Here is a 17,790-nt window from a genome sequence, read left to right as displayed (position 1 = left end):
CAGTCCATTAAATAAATCAAGGGATGTTAAACTGCTGAGCTGCAGCTCAGGCATTTGTAGGTCAGAGGAAGGGCATGCTCTGATGTTTGTGGGGAAAAATGACATGTGTTGCTTGTGTTTACCTAAGTGCTGCCTTTGGGATGAGTCTACTAGAGCCTTGACATGTGGGAGGAAGATGGATGGAGTTTAAATGCATTCAGGATAAAGTTGAGAAAGAGGAGGCAATGATGAAAGAAGGACTTTGGAAAGTGGAGGTACCTTAACATGCGCAGACAGGAATCCCAGTGAAATGATGAGCATTGGTTGCATACATAGATTTTCCTTTGTATGCATCACTCAGCGCTGACAAACTCACTTTCCAAGCATGGCCATACAGAATTAAAACTTTCCATGGAAAATCTGTTCTTGTACGTTTGGCACTAAATGACTAAATGTCCTTGCTGTGATATTCAAGGGTAATTTGCACAATCACTCTTCATGTGTTTTGTTGACTTGGACAGTCAATAGCTGTATTCCTTGTGGGATCTTTTGGTGGCTTGTCTGAATAGAGTAGAAGATTGGTTTAACTGCTAATAAAGTCAGGTTTGTTGACAAGTCAGTTTTGATTGGTATTATTATTCAAAAATGTATGTTTACATATTTGTTGAGGCAGGTTATGGCGCTGCAACTAGTGTAGCATGTTGTGAAATCTCAGGCTAGTTAGCATAGCCACCAGTGATCATTTTTCTGTAACGGTTTTTTTGTTGTTGCCATTAGCTCATTTAGCAGCGAGTACATGAGGATGATTGACAGCGCTAAGACCCACTTCCTGGCTCTGATTGGTTGTTTTCGTGCATTTCTTCAGATGGCAATAGTAGCTATTGGAGAAGATCAAACTTTTCAGATTATCATGACAAACTGTGTTGACAATTTAAAGAAATATTAAAAAATATATATTCTTTATATAATTTGCACACTGCAGCTTTATATATAGGATGCAAGTATTGTATTATGTTTCTTCATCACAATAAGGTGTTTTTGAGAAAACAGAATAAATGAATATCAGTGAGCATATGAAAACATATTCATCATTTCTATAATAATATCAGTATGTTTTCACGTAAGACTTGAAGTACAGGGCTCGTTTTTTTATCATGGCGGTACTTTAACTTGAGTAAAAGTTCTGAGTACTTAGTTATTGGTGCAGTTGGAAGCTTTGGAGCATCCATCATCATGCAAAGCTTTTCTTTCTGCAGCTGGAATGCAGTTTTTAAGTAAAGACTCGAGACAGATGTCAAACTGCAGCCTAACATGTCTGAACAGAGACTCAGACATTAAGGTTTCCTTCATGTTGGTGTTTAATCAACCCCATAATCTGACATTTACATCCAAATATTTGGGTGTGAGAGAAGCCTCTCCAGTGTGGGTACATTTTGTTATATCAGGTGCTTGTTCAAGATTAATGCTTGTTAATTCACACATTTTTTATCCTGTGATTTCCAAACAGTTGCAGACATAGCAACTTTTCGCAAACCTGTGGTAATATAACCCACAGGCCATTTTTTATTGTCTCTGCTAAAAAGCAGAGGTGTTAGGTTTCCATACCAATAGCTTTACGTCAGATGTGAGAGTTTTATCTTCCCTTTTCTCTCCCTAAGTAAACCCAGATAGTTACTTTTCAATTTCAGATTGCAGGCAATGTTTTGTTATACTTGGACTTGCAGCTGGTGGCCTTGACCAAACTGAGAAATAGAAGAATGTGTTGGGAATCGAGACAGTTTAATTATTTGGATCATTGTGAATTTTTGGTTACAATGATAATTCCCTTTCCATAAGCTGTTTCAAAGTGATTTGATGAGTATAACAATGGATGATATTCTGGAGATTTAGATGTTTTGCAGCTAGCATAGCACAGAGCTGTGCAGATTCAAACTGTGAATGCTCAGTTTATTTAGCATAGCTACCAACGACGGCAATACAATAAGTTGTTTCTCCACCATGAGCACATTTAGCAGTGAGTGAATGAAGTTGAAGTTAAAGTTATACACTGCAGCTTTAATAAAATGCAACTACATAGCATTTTTTGCAAAGTCTGGATGGTTTAATGTATATTTTGTATGTGACTGTTGCTAGTGGGAAGAGACATTTCAATGAGACAAAACTAATAATAAAAAATTTAAGCAACATATTTGTTGTATTGTATGCAGACTGTTGCATGTAAAATTCATTAGCATTAAATATTGTGCTAGTATCAGTATTGGACCAAAGAAAGCAAGGCAATTGCAAGCCTTTAAAATTGTGATGCTTTATATGGGTCAGATAGACTCAAGAAACTAACAGTAGTTGCGCAGGGGGGTTTGGGGGGGCAATTTCATTTTTTGTCATGGGGCCAAAGATTCCTGGCGGCACCCTGACAACACTCCTGCCAGGAGGGGGCGACGTCTCCAGCAAGAGAGGAAAACGTTTGAGGACATCAGGGACCTGTACGAGCAGCTTGATGACAAGGTGAGGCTGACAAAGAAGAAATTCATCGTAGACGTAAATTAATTTACTGTTTCCTTTCTCCAGGATGATTAAATCAACCAATACTGCTGAGAGGCTTAAAGAGCAAATGTTGGATCAAGAAGAGGTTGATTTCACATTTTTGCATGATTTATATTATAAAAATAAACTTGGGGTCATTTTGGAAGTGTACTTTTTACAGTTTTCTTACAAAATAAATATCTTGGTGTTCAGTCCAACTGTACAGCATTTTTAAAAATCGAGATTTTCTTTTATTTTAAAAACACAATTCTCCTTTATTGCTCGTTTGTTTTCTTTAACTCGTAAATCCAATGTTGTTAAATCGCAGCAGTTTGTTTTATTTATGATACACAATAACAGGAAATGTTGACCTCTACACTGCAAAAACACAATTACTTTGTTCTGATTTTTAGTGAAAAAGTTCATACATGATTTTTTGTGTGTGTTTTTTCGTGACAGCTGCTGGTGTCTTACGCAGCGGGATTATGAGAAGATCCAGGAGGAGCTGTGCCGGCCGCAGAGGGAGGAGAAGAGGGAAGCAGCCTCAACCTGAGGAAACCTCATTGGTGTCATCAGTGTGACAGGAGTTTTTCTGCCTCCGGGATCCTGAAACATCTGTGTCCATGCAGGAGAGAAACCATTCCTACCAGTTGTGATAAATGGCAATGAATGCATCACTCAGAAGTCTTTGAGTGATGTACTTTGCAGTCAATAGTAAATGGTAATTTGCCAGAATTTGGACTCATAAAAGACACAGTTGATTCGACACTACTGTTTCCCTTATTGCACAATCAGCAACAAGAGCAAAACCTTTATACTGGTAAAATACTATCTTAGAGACATAATTGAATTGCACAACAATGAAATATAATCCAGTGTGTGTTAAGATAAGACAAACTTCACATTTATAATATGGTACACATCGGATGTATTTATAGTTTTATTTTGGAACTGAAAATATTGAGACACTGAGTAACAACAGCAATACGATAACGGCGGGACAATATTTTTCCAGGGGAAGAAAAAGTCCCCAGGAATAAAAAGAAGTATAAAAAGACACCACACAGATTCCTGGACGATTTTGAGTTTGGCTTAGCCAATTCAGTTTTTGATCAATCGAATAACGTTTTGAATTTTATTTCTGAATGGGATGGGTGTTTGGAACCAGGCACGGAGCCAGGGGCCTGGCTGGAAAAACATCTGTACATAGTTTGAATTATTAGCCTGTTTTTTATTTGCACAAATAAGTGAGAATGAAAAAAAATTGTAAATATGTTCTGTAGTGTTGAAAATGTTAATTTGTGATGCAGAATCTGTTCTTCACGTTGAAATGCAGTATTTTATTTTCATCAAAACTTTAAAATCTCATTTCGCTTTTTGTTTTTTTCTTGATTTCAAAACATTTTAATAGTGGTTTAGTATCAAGTATATTGTAAAATAATGCCAGGTATTGACAGTTCTAAATAGATGTTATCACAGACTCACAGACTCCCTTCAATCATTCGTTCAGAGTTTCAAAGACTGTCAAAGTGCTCTCTGAAGAAATTGAAAAGATCGCCCTGGTATATTTTTTCCCTAAGGGATTTGCTTTGGGATACGTAGTTACCAGAGGAATGAGAAGTTTTCAAAAGGCTGGAGAATACAATCATTTAGTTTCAGGCTGGGTCAAGCAGTTAGTATCAAAAGCAGCATTAGATGGCTGTTGACTTGTTTCTGCAAGATGAGTAGTGAATTGTGCTATTTTAAGTAATTAATCTATGATACCGATGCTAGCGCTGACAACGAACTATCCCATATTACTTCTATGAGCTTGGATCTGCTGGTAAATAATTTATTTAGCTTCTGTAAACCCAAATTTATGCCGGAGTTGTACGTTAATGCTGAGTTGCTGTAGGACCCTGGATTCAGGTCCAATGTAGGTCAACCATTCACAGCGATCTACAGAAACCTCATGTTCGTGTCATGGCCACTGAATATACTTCAGACACAAAGTATATTCGTGTCTTGCCACACCTAAACTTTGTACAACATTAGGCTAGAGCTCCACAGCATCACAACCTCACACTAATTTTTTTTAAATAGACTCATTACATTTTAAAGTAGCTCACTCTTCCGAAGTCGGCCATCTTGTGCCAACTTTAACAACGTCCCGCGTTCTTCGCCCTCTGTAATGGGTCAGTGTCCAGTCCTTCTGTCTTCCAGTTATGCAGTTCCCCTCTGTTATATAGCAATGGTCCCTCCCTTTTTTTTTAATTTTTTATTTTTATTTCAGCACGAAAGTCCTACTGAATAAACATATTTTCTGTCCGGGACTTGGCACTGAGCTAGCTGCTAACAACGTTAGCACTCTGAGGACAACCACGCTAGGGCATAAAATAATATATCTTACATATAAAAGCTTGTCTTTCTAAGTAACTGTTCAGTAAAATATCTGAAAATACAATTTAAACGATGCGATCGTTACCTGTTAGAAAGTGGGCATTGCTAACTCCGGCATTGTTAGTTTCTGCACCTCCTGTTTTTAGCTGTAGATTGTTGATCCACTTTTCTCCTCTTTTTTTGGTAAGTTTTTTAAAATTAGCTGCCTTGTGACCAACTACCTTCGAAATCCGAAAATAACGTTTATATTTCTCTCTATTAGAACTGGTGGAACAACTGTACAGGACACAGACTTCAGGTATTTTGATGCTGGATCAAGAGAAATAAATGGGCTGCATTTACTTCCTGCCATCCATCTGTATTGGGTGACGTCAGTGCTACGTCATCTTAAACCTAGTTAATATTTTCTCTGTCCTACTAATGGCTTGTTTTCTTGTTTTTAAAAACCTGTTTGAACTAAATAAAAAAATAATAAATTTCATTCATGAAATATTCTCTGTAAATCACAAAATTTCACCAAGTATTTTTGGTCTAATTTCTTGTGCAAATTTCTTAATGTACTAAAAGTAAGACACAACTAACTTAAAAGTAACTTTTCAGCAAGATATAGGAACTTGTTTTAGAAATAGGAAAGAAATACTGGTTCCATTTGTAACAGGTCCGGTTACGGGACTACAAAAAACTTGAGCCGTGATAGACAAGTCATTGTTTCTTCCGTATTTATTTAATCTGTAGAAGTCAAGGTTTTGTGTAGTTGTCTTCTATGGCTGTACGAAAACAACTTTTACAAAGAAAGAAATAATGTCTGACTAACTTGTCACAAGAGGGCTTGAAACAGCAACTGTTGAATGTATTAAAGTTGTATTTACAGCCAGAATTGTCATGATCTGTTCTGTTTTCCTTAGTTGTTCCTTCATCCCCGCCACCTGTGCATAATTACCGCAGCTGTTTTGAGTTTCTGACTGTGTTGTCACCAGTATATTTAAGTTCACCTTTGTTCCTTTCTGTTTGTAGAATCCTCTACGTTCACTTAGCTGCACTCTCAGCTTAGTTTTGATTTGCTGTTTGTCATCTGGATAGGTTCTGGTTTGAAAATAAAGTTTCTGTTCAGACTTTTTACACTCAGCTGGACTACCTTAATTCACCAGAATGCACAAACCTGAAAAACATAATAAAGCATATTAGCATTTAAGAATAAAAAAACAATCTTCCAGAAAAACATAAATAAAGGGACAAACTGTCAGTTACTGGTTGCTATGGTAACCACCAAGAGCAACAGCAACCCTACCCTAACCAGGAAGGAGATTTCTCAGGTTCAAAACGGAGCAAAGTTGATCACGAGTACGCCAATACCCTAAAAAGGCTGGAACAGACAAGGCATCTTGAAAATAATACGTGTATATTTAGAATATGATCCGTATTATCTCGGTAAAAAAGACTTCTCTTATAATCTTGAGGATTTACCCTGCATCCAGCCGAACAACATAACTAACTACATGGAGCTGGAGACCTCATGTTATACGACGAGCCAGAAGAACATTTTCAAATGGACAATACAATCATTTAGCTTCAGGTTGGGTCAAGCGTTTAGGATCAAAAGAAAGAAGCATTAAATGACTGCAGACTTGTTTCTGCTGGGTGAGCAGTGAGTTGTTTTATTTTAACCCTTGTCTGTAGAAATGGGGTCCAACCAACCACACATGCTGGCCTTCCTCTATGTTTTTCACGTCCTCCTGTGCCCTGAACAGGACTCTCTGGCAGTTGAAGACGCTAGTCGCTGTGTCGATGACCAGCTTGGCCCTGAAACAACATCATACTGACATGAAATTAATTTAGTCCTTACTACTTTCAAATCAATGAGAATTTCACGTCAACACCAGCAGTTCGTCTGCAACCCCGCTTGCCTTTTGCTGTGCTGCCTCTCGCGCTTGAGGTTCCTGGTGGCAGACCCAAGCGCCTGGGCAAAGGCGTCGCACGCCGTGGCCTCCTTGCCTTCCAAACGCCCTTTGGCAAAGTTGACGAAACGCGCTATAAATGCCACTGACTGGCATATGGTGGCCGTCTTCAGCTTGGCGACCTTCAGCTTCTCCACATACTCTGTTATCTTTTGGAGCTTTGAAGTGAAGGCTGCTGTGACTTGCACCGCATCAGGGTCCAGGAACTTCAGCCAGCGGCGCACGTGTGCCATCTGGGGGGCCCTTCGCTTTGTCCTTCGGAAACCGTGGAACTATCGTTAACCAACATTTCACCAGGATTGCTTCGGTCCACATCCTTTTTAGAAAATAAATAATCCTATACTTTTTGCATCTCTTTGGTAACTACGTACCCCAACCCAAATCCTATTGGGAAAAAGCATACCATTCTCATCCATTTCTACAGAGATATCCTCATGAGGTCATCTGTGACCTCATCAACAAGCTCACCTTCCAGGTCAAGGTCTTGCTTCTGATCATTGCTATGGAAATGACCAGAACACATAACCTGAAATGAAAATATTAGTCTCTCAAGTCATTGTCTTTGTTCCTCCTAATGTGAGTCTTCTTCGGGCATTTTGAATAATTTACAGATATGGATTCTAAGCTATCCAATGATAGAAAACACATGGAAGTCAAAAAACCTTTTTACTACATGTGTCATGTGCACTAATAACGTTATTTGTAATTTAGAAGCAGAATAAAAGAAAAACAGACTTGAGCTGATTTTGGAAAAACAACATTTCTTTCAGCCAGTAGGTAATCCAACATAAATAATGGGGACGCTCCGATCAGGTTTTCTGCTGCCGATAACCGATTTCTGCCGATCACCTGGATTGACTGTTAATTTTTTGCTTTAGGTATAAATGCTACTATGTGATCTGACAAAATGTTTAAAATTATATGGCAATAAATTCACCTAATTTAGAAAAAAAAAGCAAAATACTTGCAGGCACAATACAGCAGCTACTGAGTCAAAATGACAACTAAAAACCTGCAATCAGTAAAATAATATTTAACAGTAAGGCTCTCAGTACCATAAATTATACATGAGTCAAATAATCTGCCTATATCAAATAATGTCAAGTAAAAAAGGAAACATTCATTCAAAATGAAACGCAGGCTGCATCAAAATAAACAATCCTTCCTGATAGCATGGCTAGCCGATAAAAACGATGGTTGTGATTGGTTGTTTCTTATTGGCTAGCTGATTGATGCTGGTTCTGATTGGTTGTTTCTGACCGAGCAGAGTAATTCTGCAGAGCACAAGAGGAGGCAGAGGAGTTGGATTACTTTTTCAGAGATTATCCGTAGGACAACCAAAGTTTTAATACATATCTAAAATCTTTAAGTTACGTGCAGCTTTAAGCAGAGATTCGGTGTGAGAGTCACTACGAGGTGGAGCAGAAACGGCGCTCCGTCTGTCAAATATTACTACCTGTAGCGTAGCGGCGGTTCGACAACGAGAACAGAACCAGCGTCTTACATCGCAGCTCGAAGACTTAAATTATCTCTCAGGTTATTTGTTTAGCTTTCCGACCGTGATGCTAATCCGGGTGAGTGTTTGTACCTGTGCGCTGCTAAACTGGCCGCTGCGGATGTCCTTTGTCCTGCATTGAGCCTCGATGTAGCCAAACTCCGTCAAGTGCTTGTTTTTTAAATGTCACATTAGGTTCGTTGTGTTAATGCATTTTGACGTACTTCACCCCTGAGGTAATTTTGTAACACGCAAACTTCCTCGTTCACTCTCAGACCGTTCAAATTCCACACCACATTGCTTAGGATTTGTTGCCGTGCGCCTGCGCAGTGTGAAGGAAAGAGTAGATGAGCTGCACATGCAGGCTGCGAAGTGAGATACATGTGATCGGCGATCACCGATCATACACTTTCACTGAAATCGGCCGATTATGATTGGTGGCCGATCGATCGGCACACCTCTACTAAATATATTCTAGGCGTTAAGATGCAGTTTGTCAGCGTGGGGCGCAGCTCTGTTCACCTCCTCGCTACAAGTCTGGACATTTCTGTTGTGTTAAATGCTTTTATAGGATTGTTTGAATCAGACATTGTGGCATGTTAAATGGATTTTTCAATATTACACGAGAAAGCAGAAAATACATCTTCAGATTTGCCACTAATTACTTAAATATTGTTAATTACTGCATCAGAAAATTGAAATCCCTTGATGTAATTTCATTATCTTTTTCATTTTTCAAACTGTTCTTGTCATTTCTTATTGTTTTTAGGAATTGTATTTTGTGTTTGTAAACGTTTGCCTTCAAAGAAAGTAAATGTATGTCTAATTTCTCTAGTGCAAATACAAGACTGTCCCTTTAAGAGTGTCCTTTAGTTGAGTTTGATCAGACCTCTAAAGGCTAACACACGTTTTTACGTATTTTATGCATAGTTTGCAAACATTGCAAAGTTTTTCTTCTGATTTGGTAATTTAGATTACAAAAAATGATTTCCTTTCTTGATCAGAAAAGCCTTTAATCTGAAAACCTCTACAGGAAGTGTAGCGTTCAGAGCGGCGTGTCTTCTGCTCAGAGCAGTGCGTAAAGGCGCACATACCCTGCGCTGGTTAGCTGGAGGATTTTCTGCTGTTTATTTCTCTAATTTCTGCGGCTGAAATGAGAAGTGACCCTCCAAACATCTGAGAGGATTTTATTTGTTTTTTTTTTGTTTGTTTGTTTTTGTTTGGGGTTTTTTCTTTCTGTCAGAATCGTGAAGGAATCAGGATGCCTGAACGCTGCAGGTGGTTGATTACGAGCTGGCAGACCAGCATCTGTGTGCTGCTGGTGGTCGCACAGATAAAATCTCAGCACAGAGGTAAGAGGATTTTAGGACGTTTTAGGCAACTAATCACTGAAATCCTACAAAATGCATTGAAATTGTGAAAAAGGTGCTAAAATATTGAGGAAATCTCATTAAAAGGAATGTGTTGGGCTTCTTTTCTAATACGTTTCATGGATGCAAAGAGAAGCTTTCCTAGAAGGAATGTGTCCAGGCTTGCTTTTTGGGAATTAAGGACAAATCTTCTCCTCGGCTGTCAGAGACACTGCCTGCTGAGTTTAAGTTAGATTTATGCCTAAAGGATGTTACCTGGGCGCATCACATCCAACACTGACTGGTTCTGCTGATTTTAGCCTCTATGTGTTCATTTTGTTTTTATTTTGCATCACTTTGGGTTCTTATTTTGTCTTTATGTGGAAGGTTTCTATCTTTTTGGAGGCTTTTCTGTGGTTACAGGATCCATTTAAGATGGGAATTCATATCTTTATATGGTCATTTTGCGTCTCTTTGTGTTTGTGTGCCTTTTATGGATTGGTATTTGCTTGGGCACATTTAACTCCATTTTCTGTCTGCCTTGAATTTTTGTTGCATATGAAGATGTAAGCTGCTAGAAAATAATCTTGAAGGGTCATTTCTTTGCATACTTTTCATATAGGTATATTTAATATCCTGTTTTTTTTAGTTGCTTTTTTTTTTTTTTTGCTTTATCTTGCCTGACAAAACTCTTCAGATTAAATTTAGAAAGAAAATTTGGAACCCCCAAACATCAGTCACCCCAAAATAAATTTTTTAAACTAACTATTAATCCACAAGCTATCATGAATTGGATTTAATTTAATGTTTGTCACTGTACACATGTCCAACAGTGCAAACAATGTAGGAAATATCTAAAATATATTTACATTATTTACAATATTAATCAGTTGAATTTATGTACATTTATGTATAGCCACCATATAATTAGTGCATGTGAGTGTTCAGGGTGGTAATTGCTTTTGGGAAAAAGCTGTTTTTTAGTTTGTTTTTGTTTTTATGCAACTGTAGCGCCACATTTAAACTGTGACTTTATACAGTTGTATATAAACTTTAAACTCATTACAGATGCACCTGCATCCGTTGCAGGAAAGTAGGGGTGCACCGATTTATCGGTTGGACGATTTTCTACATTTTTTTTTAGAGATTGGTGGTTGGCTGTACATGTGAAGCCAATCTTACTCCTTGACCAACCCACCAGTTCATGTTTGCATGTTTAAAGTTAACTCTGTTGCCAATTCAGTGACTTTCTTGCTATATATGGGCACCATTTCAGATTTAAAAAATTGGTATCGACCAAAATCGGAATCGACTGTTCAGGCTTTTTAAAGATTGGCCAGAAAACTGCAATCGGTGCAGATAAACAAAAATTATGGATTAAGGTAGACACAAGCCAACAGATTGTAAAACTCACCACCACATGGTGTATGTGGATGTGCATTAATGTATTTGTGGTTGCTTTGGAACAATGTGGTATCAATTAGAGGTAAGTGCAATGCCAACTTTCCCCAATCGCCTGGCAACTCCTGCCCAAAACTACCCGCCTCCAGGGTCCCCTGGGTAGGCATTAGATACACACCCACCACCAACAAAACTTTACTTCTACTTCTCCTTTTTTCTTGAGCTTTTTCCTCTTCCTGTGCTTCTGTAATGTTCTGATAAAATATGCAAAGCTTCATCATTTGTTTTTGAATGTGCCTCTGCTCAATTGCTCAGCTAATGTTTGCATGTTTGCTCGGTTTTCATAGTTTGGCTTGTAACATTTCAGTTCAGTTCGAACAAAGGCCAAGAGATTTTATCCCCCATGCAAACTCACTACTTTAGTTTAAAGATCGCAACGTTTAATGACTATTGTTTCTCTGCAGCTTTCACCCAAAGAAGTATATTTGTGTTTTTTTGTAACTATTGTGTCTTTGTGGTTAATTTCCAACTTTTCCCAGAAGTAGTTAATGTTTTAAGCACAATTTTATGTTTTTTTTAAAATATTCAGTTCTCTCATCCTACCATAGATGTTTTTCTGATCATTTTATGCCTATTATTGTTGTTCCTTTATGTTTCGTTTGTTATTTTGCAGATATTTAGACTGAGTTTTAGCATTTTTGTGTTGCGGTTTTTCTTTTTATGTATTTTTCTGTTTAATTCGATTGATCTTTTCAAAGAAAACCAAGTTAAGCTAATCAAAAATCCTTGAAGAATCAGTGTAATTTTGATAAGTTAACATTGTATGACAATTACGCTTTCATTTTTAAGAGCAAGGTGAATTTGCTCTTAATTCAGATTTAAAGTTCAGATTTTCCTTTCTCCAGGGCTCGTCAGACCCTCCCAGTAACACAGACACTCATCATCTTCATGGCCTAATTTTACCTGGCGGCTTGTCTCTTCTGCAGATTACACATACACACACACACACACACACACGCCCACACACACAAATATACACACAAATGTTATGCTGACATTCAGGCATGCCCACACATTCATGTAGAGACAAAGCCTCTCAATATGCAGAAGTACTTTGCAAGCTTTACAGGAATTCACACAAGTCGGAAACATTTCAGTGCATAAAAATGCAGCTTTTTTGCAGAGTTTACAAGTTCCTAAGAAGGTAAATAATCTACACAAAAAGATAAATGCAAGCATGATTGTTAAAATTCTCCAAGTAAGGGAATGTTTTACCTCTAGTCACATAAAAAAGCCTCATAAAATAGTCATTTACCATCTGGGTCTGTAGACAGAGTGGATATCTACATCCTTCTTGTTTACATTTTTTCTATTTAACTCCAGATTTAGTTTTTAGCACATAACGAGCAGAAGATGTTTCCCTTGGGTGGCCCAACGCCATGTTTTATGTTATATTAGAGCTTATATATTATCAAAGCAGACGCAAGTGGGAGTAATAAAACTCTAAGCTCCGTGGTGTGTATTCAGGGTGTAAATAAAATACAGGGGGGTTTGTGGGATAATTGGAGCTGAGAATAGTAGTTTATTTATCCCAACTGGAGAGTATATTATCTGCCTGAACACGAAGCCCCAATTTTCCGTCTTGGATTTATGGGAGAAACGTTCTTGGTTAATTTTCTGAGCTTTTAAAGCCTGAAAACAAAGAGAAGGGGGATTTCTCGATGGAAGTGAGGACTATACAGGGTTAAGTTATACAGGATATAATTGGTTATATACAAACTTTAAATGCACTACAGATGAATGAATTATAATCCATGTGACATGTTTTCTTGGGTTTAATCTGTAAAGGTAATCACATCCTGCAATCCTGATAAGATTAGATGAGATGTTTATGTAAACTGAATATTATTTTAAGTCTTCGCTGAGTTTTATGAAACCATTTCTGTAGTCAGGATTACATTTAATATTTTACTTTTTTAGCTCATATAATCTGATTGGCTGTATAAAGTTTTAAAAATGTTCAGTTTATTTGAAGATGAGTACTTTTGAGCAGTCAGTATCTTACCTCCAGTCAGTAACCTCACAATTACAATCTAATTTTGATTCTTTGGACCACAATTCAATTTGATATCAGTTTGATTCAATAAAAAAACGAGTTAATAATAAGAAGTATAAAAAAAATTAATTGGATTATCTATTAATAATTTTATGTATTACTTATGTTTTTAATTAAAGAGCCAGATTACTTTAACTGTGTATAGCAGTAAAAACTAGAACATTAACAGTCTATGTAAACATAAATAATTTCTTGTTTCTCATGGAAACATTTTTGAATCATTTTCAAGCATATTTGCACTATAATGCAATTTTGACCCAAACTCCTTACTAGTACATGGTAAAGTATGCTAAATTGATGTTTAGCAAAACTGCTAATAAGCTTAAAAAGAAAAGGAAGACAACTTCAAGTCAGTGTTTTTATATTCAACAAAAAGCTGACGTACCGGTTTAAACTGCTCTAGTGGAGAAATGGCTTTATGCTAATGACAACTCAAATTTAAGCTAACACAAACAGAGCTAACAACCGCTCAGAGAAAAGCTAACAACAATGCTAACAGCTACTACAACCAGAGCTAACAGCCCAGTAAATAAAATGTATTAAAGAGTATTTTACTTTTACATTTAATGAGAATAATTCATGAAAACAGCTTGATTTGTAAAGATAGAGGTAAATTCGCCTCATTATTATTCAAACAAAATCTAATTTAATTTTTTTTTTTAAAAATGTAATTATCAAAACATTTAGAATAGAAAATTGTAGACGTATTTTTTGTCTACAATACAAAGTTGTTTATTCAAATCACTTCCTTTTTCTCATGAAGAGAAACAGTTATTTGCAAAACTAATTTTTATTTGCAGTCACAATGAAATTGTCCCAGCAGTTATTGTGATAAACAATAAGGTTGTTTTGAGACCATTTTCCAGTAATATTATGCTAACGGCATAATAAGAACACATTTTAAAAAATCAATAAACTTTGAATTCTAATGAACCTTTAAAAAGATGTTAAATATCCAAAACAAATGAACAAAACGACACATAAAATGAATTAAATGAAGTCTATGTAAACAAAATAGTCCTTCAAAAACACAGGCAAGTTGAAACAAAAGCAATGAGAAAAGTAAAAATCACAATTCAATGATTTATTGATTATTTGCTTAACGATTCTCAAACTTTTAGTTTTGATGCTCCCTCTTTCTGCATTTGAGTCAAAAAAATATATTTGAAAAGTTCAAGAAGATGATTTAACTTATAGTTTTCATGTGTAGATGTGCTTGTGTGTGCAGCGGCGGCGTCTGGACAGGTTGAGTAAATAGTGAAAGCTTGGCCTCTTAAAACAAACTCGCAGCGTCTCTTGTGCTCCACATCACCTCAGGGACTTTTCGCATCTGCAGCTAACTCCCATTTTTGTGTAATTACCACTTTTATCCCAAGCGTGTCTCGCATGCAGCTTCGTTTGCCTCCTGCAGGTGATTAGCCCTGCAGACTGCAACCAGTGAAACTTCAAAGTCTCCCCAGTGCAGCTGGGGGTGTTTTCTACCTGCTGCAAGATGTTAAAGTGTTGCAGCAGAGGTGTGACCTCATGCAGAGGGGGTGACAGGATGTTTGGTTTTACATCTTTCATCTTTCCATGTACAGTCCGTGTGAAGGTCCGCCTGGCCGTTCTGATCTCAGCTAATGGGGGAATGTTGTTTTTCCAGCTGCAGAACTCGTGACGATGGTGGCTGTGGTTTCTGCTCTCACCTGCTTCGCGCCTTCAGATCTAATCATCAGAAATCCACAGACAGCATACAGCTTCATGCTAAATTTAGCTTAATTCAATAGCTGGGACACCTGGGTGGAGATTTCAATGTTTGGACTTGGTAGATGTTTCAAACTGTCTGAAATCTGGCACAATTGGTTTCAGGATTGTAACCAAAATATAATCTAGAGTATTTAGAGAATTATTAGAAATTAGTGTGGTTTCAATCTAAAACAATCAAAGATGCAAAAAAGTGAAAAAAAAAAATACTTTCAAATATAAAAATATGGAAATAAATTCTGTGTTACAGACAGTAGTATTATTATTCCCTGTGAAATAAAAGCTTTTGTACATTCTGTCTGTTTTACCTACAAAGTAAGTACGATAATTTCTCTCTGAAACTGTTTTCTGTTTTGTTGTTCATAGATAAAACAGGGGGCAAAGATACGAGCCAGGTGGGACACCAATAAGAAAGAGGTTTAGAGAAAATTACAAAATAAGAATGGTGTTTTGTTGTACCTTAACACTTTTAAAAAGGACATAACATGCAAAATTCACTTTTTAAACCTCTAAATAAATTTTATTAAGCACTGAGAGTCTCCAGCATTGCAGAAAAGTTTAATTTAGTCTGTCCTAATGCTTGGTAGATACTCTGTTCCACCATTTTTTTTTCCTCGCTGCGGCGTTTCAGTCCAGGTTCAAGGATGGATACATCAAAACATTCCTGCATCAGAGCCTCCTTGAATTGTCTGGTTAAATTTTTATTTAATTTTTTTTTTAAATATTCCTTTATCAGTGGGGAAAGTCCACATTTTATGCAATAGTTGGTGAAAATATATTACAATTCATGCTTGTTGCAGTTTATTTTCACGTTTGACCAAGATTGTTTGTTTTACATTGGCTGTTATACTCTTTATTGCACTGACTGAACACATTAAGTTGTTTTTACATGTTGGACCAACTTTGTGAAGCTGTTGGTGTATCTGTGCTGTACTGGAGCAGAGTGACCAATAAACATGTGATTCAGTGCATTCATGTTTAAAAAATGGATCATTTTAAATCAGTACAGCCGTTTTAGTAAGACGAGACTGAAACTGTGGCAGAGTTCTGGATGGACAACAGTCTCTTTTATTCTCCACGTCTTTTAGTTTGAGGACAAAAATCTGGTTTCAATCTTCCATACATGAAACAGCTCCTTTACTGCATGCGTGTTTTTTTTGCTACAGATCGAACTTTCTGAACGAAAATGTTCCTGTGTCTGTATAATCAGTCCTCAACCTACAGGAATTTAAACCTGCAGCAGCAGCAGGGCCTCAAGCTCCCATCGCCTGAAGCTCCTGCAGCTCAAATGCTGCCGAGTTCAGATAGCAGTTTCACTTCTAACCACCAAAACAAGCTTCAAAGTTGCTTTTCATTTTCCTCTGTCGCTCATTTCATTAAGAACTTTTAATTTATTTTCCTGAAAACTGAGCACTTTCTAAAACAGGCGTCCTCATTCAGCGGCTCAAACAAGGAGCCGACTGTTTTCAGTCGGCTGTGAATGCAGCGCCCGCGGCTGGATGAGGGAATTAAAACGTCTTGCAGCCTCTTGTTGCTTTTGTTCACGCCTTCATCCTACAGGATTGTTATGGGTGTTGATTTCTGAGTTTCTGCCAAAGTAGCCTTGAGGAAAACCTTCTTCTACTTTGCCTGTTTGGCTTTGATAGTGGGAAAGCACCGTGTGGATCAAATGGAAGCCTAGCTAAACTTGGAGGCAAAGAAAGGAGGGGATTCATCAGAAATGCAGACAATGGTAACTCTGGAGGAGCTGCAGAGTCAACAAACCAATACCCCACATCATTTTACTGTTAGAAGAAAACTAAATAATCACCAAATACTACATTTCTACCAATGTTTCTACCCAAATTTCAATAACAAATAGAAACTATAATGTTAAAATCTGATTTCTGTTCGTCCAGTGCTTTTATTTTGACGTTAATTCAGTAATAAATGGAGTTTAACAGTGAGCTAAGTCTCTGCTGCCATCTGCTGGTTCTTGTGGTGTATGGCTGCATCAGCATGTGTGAAAAATATGAATCTTTTTGCTTGTAATTTGGACTTTATATGAATTATTCTTTGCATATAATGTTTTATGCATTTCCACACTGTAGCTTTAGCTTCCTTTTTAAGTTCATTGTAAAGATTTTAAAGGTTCTGCTGCAGTTTCTCAGCTCTACCAGCTTCATGACATATCAAGTTTCAGACACAGTTCACATGCTCAGATGTGTTATTGTCCACCAGAAAACACTCCTGATGAAACACATCTGCTCCTGTGCAAAGAATAGTGGGAAAAAAACCAAGCAGAGAGTAAAAAGCTGAACTTTTTATGGCTTAGTCGCCTGGGGCAACAGCAGACGGCGATCAGAACTGGTGGTTGGTGATGTTCCGGGTCATAAATAGGGAACGTTAAGTCAGCATTTGGGATTATGTTATCGGACAGAAATGGATGGTGATGTTGTTTTACTAGTTTCTGATGCTTTCGATGTGTTTGTTCTGCCTCACAGAAAGGAGGAGAATAATGAGAATGAAATGAGAGAGACAGGAAGCTGCTGTGACGTAAGATAATTGCTGCAAAGCTCTAATACTGAGTCACTTCATGTTCAGTTGATATTCAGTTGTGGGTAATGCAGTACAACAAATAAAAAGACGTGCAGCTTTTTTTGACACTGAAGTTAAATCCGACCAAACTTCTCATGTTTTAGGTCAGTTAGATTGCTAAATACTACTTACTTACTTTACTTACTTTAAATAATTACTTAATATTTACGAGTTCCATTGGCATAAAAATGTCTTGTTGTAAGTGAAAGGTTTCTTGTTTTGTCTTATTTCAAATGTACCAAGAAACCAAAATGACTTGGTAAGATGTTTTTG

This window comes from Poecilia formosa, unplaced genomic scaffold, assembly GCF_000485575.1.
Source record: "Poecilia formosa unplaced genomic scaffold, Poecilia_formosa-5.1.2 Scaffold301, whole genome shotgun sequence".
In the NCBI taxonomy this organism is placed as follows: Eukaryota; Metazoa; Chordata; class Actinopteri; order Cyprinodontiformes; family Poeciliidae; genus Poecilia; species Poecilia formosa.
The sequence above is the reverse complement of the archived record's forward strand: the minus strand, read 5'-3'. Positions refer to the sequence as shown.